Source organism: Crotalus tigris, unplaced genomic scaffold, assembly GCF_016545835.1.
Source record: "Crotalus tigris isolate CLP2741 ecotype Arizona unplaced genomic scaffold, ASM1654583v1 scf7180000024401.5802323, whole genome shotgun sequence".
NCBI lineage: Eukaryota > Metazoa > Chordata > Lepidosauria > Squamata > Viperidae > Crotalus > Crotalus tigris.
The window spans coordinates 495930-517011 of NW_024100569.1; the positions used below are offsets into that span (position 1 = coordinate 495930).

Sequence of the window (21082 nt, forward strand, 5' to 3'; positions counted from 1 at the left end):
TGCTTAAGGAGAGATACAGGCCTTTTCAAAACTATACATATGCACACAAATGTTATTTCCAAGAATTTTCAAAATTCCTTGCTTTATTCCAAGGGTTAATTCTGCAGTATTTTCTACAGATATATTTGATCTGAAGTCTCCAGGCAGGGTTGCAAGTACGCCTTCACTGTGATTTCTGCCCTGCTTATTAGTCTCACATTTTTTATCCCCTACTGTAGTCATAAGTTGATGTTTCAAAAATAACACAACAAACCTACCATCAATGTTCAGAAGAAATAACTCAGCCCAAAAAATTAAATAAACTTAGCTGAAGGCCAAGAATGACAAATGGCAAGAACCAACACCCATTTGATTTGTTGGTTCTTTCCACACAAATTTAGCCTGATCTAGCACATGCAGGATTAGCGGTATACCACTGCAGTCAAATCATATATACTATTTCATATATGTGGACAGCGTATGCTGTTAATCAAATACTGAAGATGCATTTTACTCTTTTTTGCAAGTGTTCATAGAAAATTGTTGTAGTATACAATCTTTGTAATTCTAAAATACAGAAAAGTTCAAAATACAAAAAGTATTTAAGAAACAACTAAACTAATAAACTGAATTAAACCTAATAAAAATACAGAAACAATAAATGTTTCTTTCTAAGTATTAATTATAGTTAGGCAGCATCCAGCCATATTTGTTGGGGAACAGATTCAAAGGATAAAATAGTATCCTTCCTGCATCACTGCTTCCTCACCTCATATCAATTTATTTCACAAAATCCTTCCCAAAGGCAATCTTAATAACCATATATATTAAGATTAAATTTAGCAACCTGAACTGAGCCCAGAACAGACTGGAAGCCAGTAGAGTCATTTCATAATTGGCAAGATATATTCCATGTGACAGTTACAGCAAGCAAATTACTTGCCATATTCTGTATTTCGTATGTGTATTTCTGGCTATTATTACAGGCAGAACACATACGTCCATTAGAAGAATTTAGCAAGATGCTGCTAGAACACGACTAATAGCATATGTACATTTAGTAGAAAGCATAGCTGGAGAACTAACTAGGACTATAAATTTGACCTTCTCAACAAAGCAACAATTACAGAAAAAGTATATGTGCATTTTCAAAACAGTTGAGAAAAAATAGGATGATGCTAATTTCTAATGTCAGAGGAAGTTGGGGGAGACACTTTGTTAAAGATGGATCACTCCCTGTTAACTTTGGAATTCTCTGTAATGCTGTCCACTACAGGGAGGAGGGTCCTGTTTGATCAGTCTGCCCTAGGAGTTTAATGGACCTGATAAATCCCAGAGGAAATTTGGGGTTGCTCCTGAAACTGTGTTGCAGTATGGTCAAGGCCTTAATTGCTGCTTTGAATGAGCAGACAACAGTGGCCTTGGATCAGGCCTATTCAGACTTGTTCATGTCGATCTGACAGGGCCCCTTTGAGTTTGAAGCAGCTTTGGGAGATTGAAGACATGCCTACAGTGCCACTGGAGGAAGACAGACAAAGAGTTGTCCGAACCAGCAGCACAGGTAAAAGCCTGCATACCAGACCATCTTAGGAAATTAAGGATGATGAAATTTGTCTCTCTAGCCTACTGTGCCTATAGTTCAGGTGATTTTGCCTTTTCTTATCTGGATTTAATAGTCAGATAAAGTTACTCGGATCCACTCAGTGCTCCACAATGCTAGTCCTGTCAAAATGACTGAGGATTGGGTCTTGTCAGGGTATCTGGACTGAATTTGGCTTGGAGTTACTCCTGAGGAAGTGGATAGATTCCTTGGGTTGTTGACATCTGCCATCTGTATGTTAGTTAGATCCTTGTACTTCCTAGTTGGTCAAGGCCTCCCAGAAAGTGACATGTATCTGGATTCAAGTGATAGTAAATGCTTCTTTGCAGGAGGGAACAAATCCTTGTCCCTTGAAGGGGAATTCACTCCTATAGAAGTTATTACATTGTCCCACCCCAAACCTGGATCCTGTATAGTCAGGTTTCAGGCTGGGATACAGTCTGAGATGGCACTGATCATGCATGTGAATGAACTCTGGTAGACCTGGGAGGGACTGGTGTATTTATCCTAGCCCAGGGGTAGGCAACCCAAAACACTCAAAGAGCCACTTGGACCCGTTTCCCACCAAAAACAAAACACCGGGAGCCGCAAAACTCTTTTGATATCTAAAATGAAGATAACACTGCATATATCCTTTTTTACCTTTATTATAGGTGTGTGTGTGTGTGTGTGTATGTATGTGTGTGTGTGTGTATACACACACACACACACACACATATACGTACACACACACATTAAAAATAAAAGTAAAAATATGACTCTTGGGAATATCCATACTATTAAAACAATGATCACCAAGAGAATGCTTTAAGAGAATAAGATTACATACACACACAGGTAAAAAAAGGATATATGCAGTGTTATCTTCATTTTAGATGTCAAAAGGGTCTTTCTCTCTCTCTCTCTCCCTCCCTCCCTCTCTATCTGCCCTTGGTCTGCAACTCCTCTTCCCCCACTCTCTTTCTTTCTCTCTCTCTTTCCTCTCTCTCTCTTTCCTCTCTCTCTCTCTCTCTCTCTCTCTCTCTCTCTCTCTCTCTCTCTCCCTCCCTCCCTCTATCTTTCTCCCCCCCCCTCCTATCGGCTGCTCACCTGGCAAGCTTCAAGCTGTTGTCCAACAAGCTCAGGGGTAAGCAACCTCCTCTCTTTTATGACTCATGGACTTCAACTCCCAGAATTCCTGAGTCAGCCTAGCTGGGCTAGCTACTCTCTCCTGCCCTTCCTGCTTCCTGCAGAGATGCAGCAAAGGGAGGAGCTCCACCCAGTAAGCTTTTCAGTTCCTCGGAGAACACTAAGTGCACTCTCTTTTACACACACACACACAGAGAGAGAGAGAGAGAGAGAGAGAGAGAGAGAGAGAGAGAAGCAGGGAAGCGCAATTGCCTCTCTCTGTCTCTGTCTCTCTCTGCAAAGGCAGAGGAGGCTGGGAGCCACAGGGGAAGGCTCAAAGAGCCGCATGCGGCTCCGGGGCCGCAGGTTGCCGACCTTTGTCCTAGCCCTACATTCATCAGTTTTTAATACCATCAAATTTGGTATCCTTCTAGGCGGACTGAGAGGACTGGGAGTGAAAAACATGGTACATTTTCTTCCTTCTTCCAGGGTCAGGTGTTTTATTCAGCGTTCATAGAAGGATAGAGGTGTTTTACATAGGTCTTGACTCTCTCCCCACTTCTATTTAATATCTACATGAAACTGCTAAGCAACATCATCAGCCAACATGGGTCAAGCATGATATATATGCTGATGATACTCAATTATACATCTCAATTGTACATCCCAGGCTGTCCAAGTGATGCCGTGGAAGTGCTTAACTAGTGCTTGGAGACAATATGATTCTGGATGAGCTTCAGACTTGATAAGATTGAGTAGTTGGGGAGTTTAGAACCACTTAGGGGTCTGCCATGTCCAGTGCTGGCTAATGTTATGCTCACACAGCCAGAATTAGCATACAAGCTAATGTTTCTTTGGGACCAAGAGCTCCTGTCTGAAGAGTAGGTACCAGCTGTGCTAGGAGAGCTTTTACACAAATATGACTTGTTTGCACTCTTTCAGGATTGAGATGCATTGCTCATGGTCACTTATGCCTTAGGCTACATTTAGCAACCACATTTTGTCACTAAGCGAAAAGGCCCCTAAGTAAATGAAGATCACTGGCTGTTATTCATTCAGATAGTTCTTTTGCTCAGTGTCCTGTGTCTGATTTTTCCCTTTTTTTGCCTTCTCAAAGGACTAAGAGATTGCTTAACAAGCTATTGCTTCCTGAGTTACTTTTCTCTACAGTCCAGTCCTTCCTTAAAAGGGCTAACCACAAGTTAACAAGCTTAACTCTGTGATTTTAATTATTTGATTAGAATCCTCCAGCTGGCTGCACTGCTGCCTAAAACTAACCAGGCCTTAATCAGTTTTACACTGAAGAGTTGTCAGATGCAGGAAATCTGGTCATAAATGGCTACATTAATTGGGAAATGAACTTTTTATTACCACTTATTACTGTTGGATTTGTCAGTGGTTGTTAACTGCTGTAGTCAGTATACAAGAAGGGCTGTATTGCAACACACTCTACATAGGGCTACCATGGAAGAGCATTCAAAAGCTGTAGCTGGTCCAGAATGTAGTGCCATAGGTAATAATGGGTGCCTCACCCATGAAACATTACTGCAATGTACTCTGCTCTGACTCCCAAGCAGGTTCTATTTGCAATTCAATTTTGCTTTTCAGTTTGGTTCATACCTATAAAGCCCTACACTTCATGCAATCAGGTTGTTTGTAGGATCACCTATCCCCATCCCAGCAGAGCTGGCAGAGTGGGCATATTCTGAATTCCCTCAATGAAACATCCCCTGGTGGGATCTTGGAAGAGTGCCTTCTCCATCATGGTGCCTGTTTAAGCTTTCAAAAATCCAGATGGTTCTGATTTTGTTGGCCTTCAGAAAAACAGTGGAAATAGGATTTTCTGCCTAGGCCCTGTCATGGTATGGTTAACTGGTGGATGCTATTTCTACTGGGGCCTCAACATCATTTCAACCACACTGTATTTTTTAAAATTCTTTTTCACTGTCTACAGTTGCTTTGGTAGAACCTTGGTTATTTCATAAACTCAGAATTTTCCATCTTGAGTACTTTCTAGATATCCTTTCCCATAAACTAGGCACAAGGAAATCTACCAAATTTGATTGTGTTCAGTTCTCATTTTCTTATTCTCTTTCCCCCAAATTTTATTCAGCTTACATTAAGCATGTAACTTATTTTTATTTAGTTTTACTCATTTATTTCTATAGGTGCCCAACTCAATAAGTGACTCTGGACAGTGCACATCATAAAACTTAAAAACAAATTTTAAAAAATTAAAACTATACAAAGTAAATATAAATGGCTGGTGAGTAGACCTACTGTCAACAAACAGGGTCCTTAATACACTTGGGCACTATGACTGGGCACACAATCAAGTCTTCATGGCCTTACTAAAGGCCAACAGGGTCAGGGTCATCCTGATCTCTGAGGGGAGAATGTTCCAGAGGACAGCGGCTGTAGCAGAGAAGGCATGTTTCCTGGTCCCTGCCAGGTTAATTTCCTTGGCTGACGAGACAGTAACATCCCCAACCTGCCAGACTAAGTTGGACAAGTAGAAATGACTTGGAGAAGATGATTTCTTAGGTGACCCATCCCCAAGCCATGAAGAGCTTTAAAGATGATAAACAATACCTTGAATTTCACCTGGAAACACATTGGCAGCCAATGCAGCTCAGGTGGTAGTGGCATTACATGTGTTGAATATTTGATATCATTTATTACCCATGCAGTTGCATTCTATACCAGATGAAGCTTCTGAATGCTCTTCAAGTGCAGCCCCATTTAGAATGTGTTGCAGTAATCCAGATGAGAAACTACAAAGGTATGCATGACTATGAGCAAAGCCTCTTGATCCAGAACAGGCACAACTGGTGTACAAACCTTCTGGCCACAGCACCACCTACTCTTCTAGGAGACAGGAGTCAAAGAGGACTTCCAGATTGCGCACCAGGCCCTTCTGGTCAGTGCCAACCCACCCAGGACTAGTTGTGGAAAAAAAATTACCACAGGAAGGCCCAAATACCCAATGCCATTCAGCCTTGTTTGGGTTGAATTGAAGCCCATTTCTCCCCATCAAATCACAGCCTCCAGTCATTGGGACAGTACACCCACAGCATCATTCAGCAGACAGAGGTGGAGATATAAAGCTGAATGTCAACAACATATTGATAATACCCCAATCTGTTGGACCATCTCATGTAGATGTTAAATAGGAGAGGAGACAAAGCAAACCCTAGAGCACCTCACAAAGTAGGGGCCATGGGCTGGATCTCTTTTTTCTGTTCTTACTATAGATATTTGAAATAAATTATCAATCGATCAATTACTCTATTTACATAGACACCCATTCAACATATACACCTTGAATTAAACCAAGATGCAAGTTGGAATCAGCACAGATCAAAGAACAGATGTGTTTACATGGACATACAGAGGTGTGATCATAACTATCCATGGAACCCCATGCTGTACAGATGAAGCTTCTGTGGTCATCAAGAACATTCCCTTTTAGAGCACACTGCATTAACTGAACTGAACGTGACAAGGCATGTAACAAGGAGCTCCTGATACAGGATAGGCATAAGTTTAAACTGTGTGAAGGCCCCCTGGCAGGAAGCCATTGAGGGCTCCAAATTGTGTTCTGTTTCTGTTTGGGGCAGTTCTACCTCATCTAGAATAAAAAAAGGGAAAATTTCTGGATTTAAGTAGTCCCACACTTCACTCACTCATATTGTCCAGATACAGAATCTCAATCGTATTTTCATGTAGAATTAGATGAAGTTTTCCGACAGATCAAGGAGGGCCAGGACAGATGTACTCTTTCCATCTCAATCTCACAACAGCTCACCAATAAGAGCAACCAATATTGTCCTCATAGTGTGACTAGGGCTGAAATATGATTAAGTTGGATCAAGATAAACCACTTCATCCAAGATCCTTTGGAACTATAGCTTGACCACCTTTTCAACAATTTTTCCTAAGAAAAGAAAGTTATAGATAACTGAGAAATTATTGAAGTCCAACAATGGCTTGAGACAGAAAAGGGTCACTGCTTTCTTAAGAGAAAAATTCACTACTGCTTGGACCCAGTCCTGCTCCCTTCCTGAGGCCTTAACAAACCAAGATAGACAATCTAAAATAAGTTGGACTAACTCAACTCCAAGTGCCTTGTCTAATTCTTTGGGGCTGACAGAATAAAATTCTTCCCAGATAACTATATTAGATCTTGCCTAGCCAACTCTATAGGATCTATATAGCCAAAATCCAATCTGACTGCATCCCAGTGATTTTATTTGACATAATGCCGTAAAAAATCCTCAGAGCAGTCTTGCAGGTGATCTTCCCAGCAAGAACCAAGTCATCTTAAAAACGGTCATTGGGCAGTAATCAATGAATGCGGTAAGAGCAGAAAATAATTCCCCTGCTGTTCTTATTGTCCTGATAAAGTCTCTTATAAAGATTCCCATGTTCTTCTTTTTTCTTCACCATCACTTTAAACCTTTCTTCTGCTTAGTCTCCCAAGTCTCTGGGTAAACTGAGGAGCTATAAGAATCCATGAGGAGAGAGAAATCATACAGCCACCATCTGGTTTAAGGTTGTTGCCCTTTTCTCTTTTCAAGTTGTGACTAAGGCTTTGGCCAAACTGTACACTAGATTTTCAGGAATTCCACCAAGTGCACCCGGAAACCTAACCACAGAGAACAGGAAAGATAATCTTGACAGATAGGCCACATATGTTACCAATGAAGCAAGGGAAAAAACATGACTTAAGATACACAAAATCAGCACATTAATTCACATGAGTGGGGAGAGGTAAAGAACTTTCAAGATTGTTTCTATAGTTAATATCAATGAAAGTAGCATTAGCTTCCTGTGGAGTTGATTTCTCATTTTGGTCTACACAGTGGGGCTGAAATCAATCTTGGAAATTACTGGCCCTCTCCAGTCACTGTGGTAACAAATCTGGCTTCTCTCTGTCAATCAACTGGATCTATTAGGTCAGCGGCCCTCAACCTTTTGGGCATCAGGGACCAGTTCCATGGAGAGAGGTTTTTCTGCAGACCGGAGAGGGCGTGGTTTAATGTGCTACCTGCATCCTACGGATGGGGCTTCGCTTGTTTACACAGCCCATTTTCTGGCATACTACGGACCTGTGCCACTTCACTGCAGTGGGAAATGGAAACGTAAAATTCCAAAGCAATCAAAAAGTGACCTGTCCACAACAAGGACAGAAACATTTCACAGCTCCAGATCACATTTCCAATTCCCTCAGTCATGACTTGGAACAGGTCCATGATGGCCATGAACTCCTGAGCCATTCTAGACATGGTACTCAAGGATGAAAGATTGAAATCTCCCAAGTCTATAAGCCTGGGAAATCCCATCAGCAATTTATAACCAAACTGAATAGCTCGGGCAGGGATGCTGCTTTAAAGTAAGAAAACCAATACAGAAGCAGCAATTCTATATATTCCCTAGAGTCTAGCTTCATAAATAAGAGCTCCCATTGGAATATCTGCAGGGCAGTGTCTCTTAAAGGAATGACAATCTCAGAAATAATAATAGCTACTCCTAATAAAGGAGAATACTTGTAGCTCAGGGTTGACATGGGGGGGGGGGCTTTGGTGCTTCTGAGCTTGCTTGTTTTCTTGCAGACGTTTCATTATTCAAACTAGGTAACATCATCAGTGCTAGTAAGGAGTGCAGTTTGCTATTTAGTCACTCCCCCAACTTTCCCATGAGATTGCAGTGGTGACACACTAAAAGCTCTGTTCCATAGCTGCCTTATATTAAAGGTTTTGGTAATTTAATTTTTAAAAGTAGTTTTCCATTAGTTAGTAGATCTTTATGCAAATATTTACCTAAAAATAGATGTGCAATTTTTTCATAATATACTTTTTTATATGCATTTTGGAGCTGCAAGTATCATTAAATTTGAGAAAGGTGTAAATATCAGTGCAAAATTAAGTTTAATTTATATATAGATTTGAACAGTGCAAATCAGATAATTGCACATTAAAATGTAACCTGAATTTCTCCTCCATCTCTATTCCTAACTGCATATAAAAACAAAATAAAAGAGTGGCTGACACCTTAGTTTTCTGCTCACATACCATTATCAAATCTCAAACATGTAAGAAATACACAATGCTTGTCTATGCCATTTGTTAAAGAAAAATAATGTTTTCGGAAAGAAAACCACAAGATACAGATAAAAACATGTTACATTCTATATTCAGTACAAAAGCAATATTTTTAAGGATGACAACTGAGGTAGCATGCAAAAAAAGAGATGTGCTACAGGCTGCCTTTCAATGTTGCATAAGACATAAGAGAATCCTCTTTAAACTCTATAGTACACCATGTCATGGTTCTTCTCTGACTAAATGTACTAGACTATTTTTTAATGTAAACTTTTAATAGGTCAAGAATACCACAGAGCCATGTGCAGACCTCAAGTTCCCTACTGTGGTTCCAGACAAAGTCTGATTACAGTGGTTAAAATCCATATCCCAGATTCTTGACATTTTGAGGCCGGAAAAAACTGTAGTGTAATCCATAATATAGCCTTAACGTGATTTTTAAAAGGTATAAAAATATCACCCACCCGGTCAGAAAACTATAGGAATTCAGATTACTGGGTACAACTAGAGATCGTAGAAAGAAATCTGTGTTAGTCTATGGCAGTAAAAAAAAAACAGGAGTCTTATAGAATTTTTTTTCCAACTAACAAATTTTATTAAAAGGCACAAACTGCATCTCACTGCATCAGATGCATATAGTGGCTAGACTAAAATTTAAAATAGAGTGAGGTGGAGTGGGGGACAAAGGGAGAGAGAGATTGATTATACAATACAAGTATAGGTTAAATGTGAAACAGTTTATAAGTACTTTATCAAAACAGCTATAGCCATCTTTAGTGATTAACAAATGTGAAATATGATGTGTGTGCATAACCTGGTACACAATGTAAAACTCTCCTATGGCAACAACCTCAGAGAAAAGCTGAAATGATGAATGTGTTGAATTTTCATGAAACTCATTCACTATAACTGTCATTCTAATTATAATGGTCTTGATAAGCTTCCAATGAACAAGTTTCGCCCATTGGGTTAGAAGTTTATTAAGAATTTTTTTTACGTATTTCCAACCACAAGCTATTGCATATACATACATACGTATATATACATACACACACACACACACACACACATACACACACATGTATGTTTGTGTGAATTTAAATGTTTACAAGTGTGGTGTTGAATACTGCTGATGAATGTCGGCCTAGAAAAATTCTGGTCATATATTTGTCACCAACAATCAGAAGAATTTGTTGATACAGACATTTGATGATGGACTTTACTGTAATAAAAATAACACTTTTTTTAGATATGTGTAGAAGAAATTTCTATACTATTATCAGTATGTACCAAATACTCTGACTCATTACAAAACTAATCATGAAATAGTGACTGCAGCAACATTTTGAAATTCCTTCAGAAACAAATGTTTGATCTTCATAATTACAAATAGTCTTTGACTTACCACAATTGAGTCCAAAATTGCTGTTGCTGTGAACTTTGCCGTTTTACCTCCTTTCTTGCCACAGTTATTAAATGAATCACTGCAGTTGTTAAATTAGCAACACGGTTGTTAAGTAAATCTGGCTTTCCCATTCACTTTGCTTGCCAAAAGGTCACAAAAGTTGATCATGTGACCCTGGGACACTGCAAACGTCGTAAATATGAGCTGGTTGCCAAATGTTTGAATTTTGATGGTACAATGATTGTAAGTGTAAAAAAATGCCCATGTCACTTTTTCAGCGATATTGTTGAACAGTCACTAAATGAACTCTTGTAAGTTAAGAACTACTTGTAGTTTGTAAAGACAATAGAAGTATTACAATCTGGCCTTGATTTAACAACAATTTCAGCAGGGTATAAACTGTTTGATAAATGATTACTATAAAGCAGACATAAAGCGGATGCGGCCCGCAAAGTAGTTTCATGTGGCCCGCGAAGCCATCCTGGAAACAGTGAGGGAATGCCCCCCCCCTGCCTTGGCCCTGGCCCAGGGCAGCTGGGAGCCAATGTACAATTTTGTGGTGGCCATCAATGCTGAAACGCAATCTTAGCTCCATAAGCTCCCCCCCCCCGCATGGCCTGAGAGGAACAAGTGAGACTCCTCCAGTGGATCATGCCTCGGCCCTGCCCCACCCTTCTGCCAGGGACCCTCAGATCTACCCCACTCCTGCCCATGCCCCCACAAGCACCCTTGACATGAACAATGTAGAGCTGGCCACACCCACTCCATCCACACCCACCCAGTAGGCCTTACCCACCCTGGCCATATCCACCCAGCCCCGAGGGCAATCGCAATGCTGATGTGGCCCTCAATGAAATTGAGCTTGACACTCCTGCTATAAAGCCTATGACAAGACTGACATCATAATAAAGTCTAACTTCATTCAATTTTGAAGGGGCTGCCATGTGTTACAAACTATTTAGTACCTATACTTTAGGTACTATACTTTAGTATTCAGCACAGCAAATGATTGTATGTTTCTGTTGAAGGGTGCCATACCTTTATGTTTGTAAATTATCTCTCAGTAATGTCTGCTTGGTTGGAAACTCTCTTTAGTTAATAGTCAAAGAATTAGGCATTCTTGTAATATACTGACACCTTTCATCATAATGCCCATTGTTTTTCTAATCCATTTAGAATGAGCACTCAATGAAACTGAGTTTGAGATAAACCAAGAATACCCACAGAATATGATCCTAGTGAATTCTGACAGAAATAAACCTGATTCACACCACTCAATAAAATGTGCAGCTGGAAACTTAAATTATCTACCAGCTTGCATATTTTCAGTATCCCAATTCAAGTCTTGCTAAATATAGCTATTAACACATATAGGAAATGTATATTTTGATGAAAAAGCAGTTTCTGTTGTTCAGATTATTTTGGTGGGATGTGAATTTTAAAAAGTCACAGATCTGTAGGTACAACATGAAATGGAATAATGTGAATCTGATATAGAAAAAGAGCAACACAGTTATACCACCATATGATAGAAAAAGAACTTTACCCATCTATTGTCCCCACTCACGTACACTAGAGCAATTCTAATGAAACTCATAAAAACAAAATATTCCTAATTATTTCAGCTCTAGCTAGCAAGTATGCAAGACAAAAGCGAGATTGATGTAGTGTATCTCACAATGGCCCTACTGATTTCTCCACTAACCCTTCCTCTGCACATGGTCAATTAGCATTGAAAATCCTGTGCTGATTTCATTCGCTGGAATTTTTAAGCAGGTCAGAAGAAAGATGTTATTGAAAGGAAAATTCTCATCTAAATAAGAAAAGAGCACGTGGCCATCTGCTTCAGTTCTACCATATAGAAATGTCACTAAACTCAGACACAGTCCTCTTCGCCCTCCTTTTGAAATAGCTAACAAAGAACCAGAGAGAAATATGTATACATTCAGGTTCTCCTCAGCATTTTTTTAACCTTACCAAACACATTGTGCAGCTCACTTTCTTTCTACAGAAATGTAAGTTTCTATAGCTGCGTAAGACAAATTCACTTCTTTGTGTTTGCTGAGCTAGAATTGCATTTTGCGTATAAAGATGGTGGCAGTTTGGACAGATCTTTGAGCTTTCTAAAATTGCAGAGGTGTTTCTACCCGTAGTTGTAAGGACAGCTTCCTGGCCTAATCCCTTTCGACAAATAAGTCTTCCCCACTGAAAACATGAAAATTGATTTGTGTAAATCATCGTACAACGGACCTCAAGGCATTCTAAGAAAGAAGCAACAGTCCACATGATACTAGAGTTTTATTTCTCTCTAGCATCTAAACTCAAAAACGTATTTTCTATATATTCCCAGGATATGTGTGAATCAGTTTGTCTTCCTACTGAATCACTACTCTTCCTTTCCAAAGGAAGTTTGCACTTTTATCCCTATATGTCAGTGCTTAATTTATGTTCAGGAAAAGATAAATGCAATTGGGTTTTTTTGGTCCCAAGACATAGCAATTTATATGTCTCTATAATCCTCCCTTGTCCATTTTTAACCACTGTATAAACAGAGATTTATTGAAGAACAATACTAGAAGAAATTACAAGCACAGTGTAAATGCAGTGATGGACAAAGCTGATATGTGACAAGGCTGCTGTTTGACAATATATGAACCCTTCCAAAAAAAGGAGAGTGCAATGTGTGTGCAACATCTGTCAAAGTTGCACAACCTTCCCCCCTAGTTGTTGCTATCACAGTTATATAAAACACAGCAAAGTAGATTGAATCTAAAGAGGCAAACCTCTGGATGAAGTGTACTGATTTTCAACTAAAAATATGAGTGCTCCCCCCCCCCCGAACATGATGGCAAATGGGAAAAAAAAATATAAAAAGATAAAAAGGTAAAGATGGCCCCAAGTCAACCTTGCTCCTGGTAATTGCAATCATGTCCTTTCTTTGAAAGCATTACATGTTTTAACCCAGAATCTTCCCAGAAGATTCACTAACCTCTTCACTCACCAATTCTGCTGCTCTTTCACTCCAGCTGTAACCTCTATGCGGGCCAGGCTGCTCTGAGTCCATCTTTAAAGTTTTCATTGTTAGCTGCCTCCAATGTGATGTGTTTGCAATAATTTCAGTTGTATTTTTTTATTTTATTTTTAACCTGTTAACTGCTCAGTTGCATGGCGAAGGGAAGCATACAGATTAAAATACACAAAATAAGCATTTAAAAAATGTGAATTTTTTTTTATTACATGGCTTTTCTTGAGGAGCTCAAAACAGCACAAAACCCTGTGAAATAGGTTGAGCTGAGAGAAAATGATGGGTCCAAAGTCACCCAGAAAGATTCCATAGCTGATATTTGAATCTAAATTTTCATGATCTTAGCCCAACATCTTTTAAAAAGACAAATATGCATCAGTTTACTCATGATGTTTAGCAATCACAGTATGACAGGAATTTTTTTCCCACAGGACAGTAGAGTACAGCTACCAAAGCCATATTCTAAAGACTTTCCTTCACACCAGTTTGCCAAATCAAAGTACTTACAGTTTTGCAGATTATTAACTCTTAACCTCGTACGTGGTGGAGGGTCAAGAAATCAATCAGCATTCTAATCACCACTGGTTACAGGAGGACAAGTTCACAGCTCCTCTCAAACAACAACTTGAGACCCTAAATCTTGCTGAAATTACCTTTCTAATTATGTGCTTTGTGTTTGCTTGCTAACATATCACCAAAGAAGAGTATCTTTACAATTCATTTATTTCCTGAGAACCCGTTTGGTGTAGTTAAGGCATCAGGCTAGAAACCGGGAGATTGTGAGTTCTAGCCCCCCGACTGCCCCCCCCAGGCAAAAAAGCAGCTAAGTCACTTTCTCTCTAAGAAGGCAATAACAAACCACTTTTGAAAAACCTTGCCTAGAAAACTGCAGCGACTTGTCCAGGCAGTCTCCAAGAATCAGACACAATTGAATGGAAGAAAAAATATTTCCTGTATCTATAATTTTTATTCCAGGTAATTAGTGAAAGCTAGCTAAGATCCAATTTCTGGATTTATTTGAAGATGATAGGTACTTCGACTAAAGGATAATAGCAGATTTCTAATCTCCGTTCACAAATGGCGATCACAGCGTTAGATAGAGGAGATGGCCTCACTACCATGTAGAATTGACTACTATCATCATTCAAAAATTCTAGGAAAGTCTAACTTGGGCTTTTTTTTCTTTTTTTCTGTCTTTTTTTCATTCCAGGATGGAATTCTGATGGCTATAATGTAGTAGACTATAGCCAGAAATCTACAAATGGGAAAAGGAATTTGAGAAAGCAGAATATTATTTATCTTTGTAATGGTTACCAAATTTATACTACTATGAAATTTCAGAGCTGATTCAGATTATGCAGTCGGAACTTTGGAACATCAGTTGGCATAAATTGTCTATGTTTTTAATGGCAGTAGCAGAAATATTTATCTATAAAGATACCATATAAAAAGGCTACATTCATCTTCAATTTCTAGTGCATGGTTATTGTAGTTTTTGTCAGCCTGATAATCTCCAGGTATGTTGGAATTACAACTCACAGAATTCCCAGGCAGCATTGAAATTGCCATGTCAATTCCTTGAAAGTGTCTCCACATAACTGGTGGGCACCAAAATTATAACTGTTTACACATGCTCAACATTTGATGACGCTACTGCTAAAAATACAGATGTCTGTCCATACAGGAAGCAAGCTTGCTGATTTGATTCTAACAAAGAAAAACAGAAGTTGATACATTAGGAAGATATGGCACCATGTGCATACATACGATAGAGTATATATCCTATTAGTACACTGTCATTTTGCAGATGACAGAAATATATATTGTCAAACTGCAAAGTGGAAAATTGCCTAATTGCCTACATTCCCAGATTTTGTACCAGAATACCAGAAACAAAAATGTTTTTCTGAGTCTTAATATGTCTTAGAAATACGGATTTTTTTTAAAAAAATTAAAGCTTAGATTAAATGAATGTATAAAGGTGTATTCAAAACTACTGATTGAATCAACTACTATGTTTTTTAAAAGACAGAAAATGAATGAAAGGAACAGACATTTAAATTAAATGGAAGTATTTGATATTTGATAACTGTATTAAGGTATCTGACATTAATACATATATTACAGCAATACAGAAATATTTTTAGGAAAAAGATTTTTTTAATATTGATTTGCTTAAATGTATTGGTTATTTGTTTTCAGAATAATCTCAGTAAAATCTTTTCAAATCATAACTGCAAATATAGAAATAATATACTTCATTCCTGTACATATCTACAAGGAATAACTCTGTAGAGGACAGAGTAGTGGGACTAGATAAAAATGTAAACACCTGTACCAAAGATGTTTTTTTCAAAAGACAAATGGACTTTGTTTTTTCCTTGAAGATGTTTCACTTCTCATCCAAGAAGCTTCTTCAGTTCTGACTGAATGGTGGAAGATGAAAGGATTTGAATTCCTTGAGTCTTCAAGGAAAAAACAAAGTCCCATTGCCTTTTGAAAAAGCATCTTTGGGACAACTATGACCTGGATGACTGAGAATCTCATAGACATATACACTTCTACTATGCATGTCAAAATCTGCTTGCAGATAATGTATCAAAATTGGTGGCTCTCATGTCCAACCTCAACTGCTATGTGAAACAGATGTAACTGTTTTCCCAAGGTGCATAAAGATTCATATGGTGCTATCCATATCTAGCACATACAGATGTTTGCTCCTATTAAGTCTTATTGGCTGACATATGTTCCATTTGTGACCCAATTACAGAGGCTAGTTGTACTTTGTACTTTGTTTCCTATCCTAGGATTATTATCTAAAATCTAGTTACAGAAGTTTTAGGAACATTTACTTTTTACTTTTTCAGATCACTGGTTTGCTTAAAATATTTCAATTATATTTTTACCCACAGAAATCTGGTAGATTTTTAAGCCAGTTTCTAACTAACAAGAATCATATTTACTTGGTATGGAATATGTGTCTATGTATTTTATAGAAAGAAGTTAGGATGTTCATCTTAACTTCTTATAGGTTTTTGAACAAAAAAATGTGGCAATTAACCTAAATCAATAATAATGGCAATTAAGTGGCAATTAACCTAAATCAATAATAATGAAAACAAAAGTAGAAGTTACTATTTTTTTTGAAATCAATAATGCCAGAATGATTAAATTCCCATGAATAGCCAGCCTTAAGAGCCTTATATAGCGAGCAATTGCACTGGAGTAATTCCCCACCACCACCTGCTTTAATGCCTTTACCATTAGTAAACAGATTCTAAACCTTTTCTTTTAAAAATAAATTTCAGACATGTGCAAAACTGGACTCTAGTTCACAAAATCTTACACCCTAAGAAATCTGAAAGGCTTGAAGGCACCATAAGATTTCTTTTTCAGCAACAGACTAACATAGCTACCATGCATATAGATTACAATATAGAGCAACTATATTAATCCTCTACTTTGGGGAATCATATCCAGAAAATATTTGTTGCACCCTAGAATTATGTATACAGTATTAGTAAATGTAAGTTTGCCAGAATATTATTTGGAGAATGACATTACATTTACTTATGTTACAATGTTACAAATTAATCACATTTAATTTAATCTTAATCAGGCGGTATCAAAAACAAATCCCACAAAAAGATAATGAATGAATCAGAATATACAGCATAATGATCAAATTTGTAACTCTTTAAAAAAAACTATTTTGATTGGGGAGGGTATTTTCCTTTGTTGTACCCAATTCTCATTCTAGTTAAGTTTTGCTATAAATGCATTATAAGGTTAGATATATCTACCGATCTATTTTATACTATAGTACATATTTCATGATGATGCTTTTTGCATATTGTAGAAAAGTGGCTTTGAATGAGAACTATTATTCTCTTCGTTCCAACATCTTTCTCCAACAAATGCCACTATATGTTTAAATATGTTTCAATCTTTTGATATCTCTTGAAATTTGGCTACTCACAGGAATGTAAAACTTCCTGAAATATTTTTGAGTCTTAGCAAGCACTGTTAACTTCCTGAAACACTGCCACAGGTATTTATTTTGTTTGCACAGGACCCTGTAAATTCTTCTTTGAATCAGTCAAAATTAGATGACAAATTTAGCCAAAATAAACTGTTCTGCATATTTTTTGCCTTTTAAAGTTCTGGACTCTTACCAGAGAGAAGCCCTATTACACTGCAGGAGTTACTTCCCAGAATGCCCAAGTAGGTCTACACAGTTAAATCCATCCACATCAAATTATCAAATACAATTTCATGTTAAAAAGAAGGAAGCTTCAGCATTTTGCTCCAAATTTCATGAATTTGTTGGCATGCAGCCAAGCAGTGTTTCTTTCAGACACTGTCTTACCAATGAAAATATCAGCTGACTTCAAACTTCTTGCAAGGGTGTTGAAAAATATGTTCCTAAATTCTCCTGTCTAAAGTATTCTAGTATTATAATAGAATACAACGCTTAAAAAAAATCACATTGTGTGCAACTTTTCAATATGGGGCACATATTTTCTATAAACAACCTCTCACAAAAACATGGATGGTTATGTGTACTGTAAAGCACACCAAAACTAAAGCAGGCTGTAAGCATTGGAATGGGGTAAGACACAGACCATATGTGGGTGCGCGCAGGGGAGCTACTTTCAAATGTATGTGCTAGAAAAAAAAAATAACATGTGCAAAAACTGATCCCTGACCAGCAGAGAAAGAGGACATTGTTTGGTTTGGTCTTGCCACAGTATGGGCAAGACTCCTACCATTCTTCTGCAGGCAGTTGAAGAATAAGCTTGGCGTGCGCATTGCATTGCGTGCAGGTCCTGGACTAGAGGGGGAGGGCAACCTGGCTGGAATCCAGACAGGCTGGAGTAAAGCGCTCTGTTGATCATTATGTCTGGCCTTCAGGTGTCTTAGCCCACAGTGGGCGGTGGTTGGGGGAGGTGTAGATAACAGTATGGCAGACAAAGAAGTGGGGGGAGAAGTGTGGCTTTAAAAAAAAAAAAAGCTATGAGATAATGGGATGCTGAATCTTCCTTTTTTTTTTGTTTGAAAATGTATTTCTTGGGTTCTGTGTTCTGAAAACCTTAGCGAGCAAAAGCTCTTCCCACAAAGACTTTATTTCAAGCTGTAATTAGGAACGTCTGGAGCCTGCCTCTCACATACAAACCCGGATTTGTTGTTATTCATATTTTAAGGGGAATGGTTGGATTTTGTTTAAGGAAAATCAAATAAGCAGTACTGTATTTGTTCTTGCTGTTTTTCCCTTAACTTGCACATTCATGGAGATGCTGCTTGCTTGGTCTGAATATGAATCCAATTTCTATTGTCCTTGCCCTCCCGCCTCTCCCCCCATCCCAAACCACTCCCCTGTGAAGCTAGTTTCAGAATGCAACTTTCTCACAATAGATTGCTTTTTTTAAAAAAAGAAAATAATACTTTTACTGCCTGATGTGAATTACTTTTACAATATGAAAACATAATCAAAGTGCATTATTCTACTCCGAGATTCTGGAATTTCATTTCATTTCTAGGGAAGAAGAAGAGAAGGAGCAGGAAGAGGAAAACACCCTGTGCTTTGTCTGTTGCTTCTGCTTGAGAACTCATAAATCTCCTGTTCATGTATGTGAAAGCATCAGGACTGATCCATATGAATGTCTTATTCTCCCCCCTCCCTACAACGAATCTTTTGCAAGGAAGAGTTTTACACCTCTTCCTTTAAAACGATTAGGAATTTAACCAAATTCTAAATTAAAATTGGGATTCCAACATTTTTAAAAAATAATCAGTCTCTACTCAGCTTGAATTTATCCATACTCAAAAACATTATTTATTCAGTCGTGGGGGATTTTACACATTGCATTCAAGGGCACTCAAGAAAAAAAAGAGGAACTATTTTTGTGAATGTTTTCTAGGATCTGTGAGCAATTTGGCACAAAGTTAGCTATATTAGCTATCACACACACACACACACACAGACCCACATGCCTCACAGCTAATTATAATAACTGTCAAATGTCCGTTAAGTGTGGCACGCCTTTGCCAGCTGACTTGGCAAACTTTCCCTTTATTCCTCACACTATTCCCATAGCTATGCATTTATCATTATTAGAGGCAGTAAATATATAATTTTATTTATATAATGTATATAAGTCTATAAAAAAATCGAACTCTTCTGGGCAAGGAGGGAACTCCCTCTTTTTTCCTGCCTCCACTTCTCTCGTCTTCTTTTTAATCAAACAAAGCAGAAACCTGTCTTGGGAAGAAACTGCGTCGCTCTGTCCCACAGTCCAGAGGAGAAAACTCTCCATACTTAAAAAAAAAAAAAGAAAAGAAGTGGGCATGTAATTGAAACCGCCGGGAAAATACTCGTGCAAGACCTCATAATAATAATTCTCCTTTGAAAAGGCTGCATCCAACCTGCACGAGTCCTGGCGGGAAGGGGAGGGGAGGGACGGTACCTGCCAAAGGAGAGAAAGGTTGGCTTTGACACATGCTCAAGACCAAAACGGAAAAGAAAACTAAGTCCGGGGGACTCACCGTTCCCCCACCGCGGCGGAGCAAAGTCACTCGGGCGTCGGAGTTGAAGGTGGCGCGAGAAGAATACCAAAGATGCAGAATCCCACTTTGCTGATGCGGTCCTGGGAAAGAAGGCCCGGCGAGAAGGCAGGAAAGCAGGCGGACGTGCGTCGCAGGGAAGAAACGGAGAAGGAAAAGTGTGGGTCAAGTCAGCGGGCATCTCGCCTGTCCCACGGCCACCGCTCACTCCGGCTTGTCCGAATTGTGGAACTGAATACTGCCCATGTGAAAAGAAGACCGGGTGGAGGGCGGGGGGGGGAGTTGCACGGTCACATGAGGCGCGACGAGGGCCCCCCCCACCTCTTCTTCCCCATTGGCCGTGGAAACCCCAACTTGGGCATCATCCTCGCCTTTGGAGAAGAGAAGAGTTAAAACCGAGCCAGCGGGGGAGAGCGGGAGACTCGAGGCCCCGTCTCCCCTGCCTGCAAAGACGACGGTTAAGCTTCTGCCGTGTATTAGCCGAGCGAGAGGCAGCAAGCGTGAAGTCATTCCTGGACTGAGAGAAGTGGGTGGGGATTGAAAGTCGAGCCGCCGCCCTCCGACTCTGCCGTCCCCCTCCCGCACCACCACCACCACCCCGCTCCGGGCGCTCCCGCCCCACGGTAGGCGCGCTCTTACGCGCGCACGCACGCACATATTGTGTATATGGGAAAGGAGGACAAATCTGTCTGAAGACGCTGCGTCCTATCACGTGCTCGCCAGCCCCTGCCTGCTTGGTATTCTGAGGAATGTTTCCAATCTTTGGAAAAGAGGGAGAACGGCTTCTGTTCAGGGTTCATTTGAGGGTGTGTGTGTGTGTGTTTGTGTTTCTCTCTGTGTGTGCCTCGAGTAAGCACCATACTGTCGAAGGGAGATTTGGGCGTTCCATTTAGGATTCTCAAGGAAAATCTGTTCGCCGTTCATCATCTATTAAACAAAAGGCATTTTTAGCCTTGGTCCTTCCTTTTTCTCCGTAGTTCTTAACGCGCATTGACTATCGGAGACTGATAACGCAAGACTGAGCTCCCTCATTTATTTTTCGAGTAAATGGCAAACGTATTTACCTTTCAGGGTCTTTGACGAACATTAATAAAGGCGTCCCGTTTCTTCACAAGTGTCTTCTTTTCTCCTTATTCATATATAATTACCTTCAAGATTAGCGCCGTATCTGATAATACAGGGAGGAAAAAAAATGAAGAGAAGCCTTTAATGGTTTTAATTGTATGTTCTTAAATCAACACAGTTTGCTTATAAAAGTCTGGCCACCGCCAGCAAATCTATTACCTGATCCCGAATAT

The 21082-nt window shown here is 39.2% G+C and overlaps 1 long non-coding RNA gene across 1 annotated transcript in view; it reads right to left on the bottom strand.

The window, feature by feature from the left end:
- The window catches only part of LOC120301895, a 98583-nt gene extending 78219 nt beyond the window's left edge, over nucleotides 1-20364 (bottom strand). Inside the window, exon 1 of the long non-coding RNA XR_005555059.1 lies at nucleotides 19767-20364. This is a non-coding gene — a long non-coding RNA (uncharacterized LOC120301895). The remainder of the gene's footprint in view (nucleotides 1-19766) is intronic.
- Nucleotides 20365-21082: the final 718 nt, after the last annotated feature.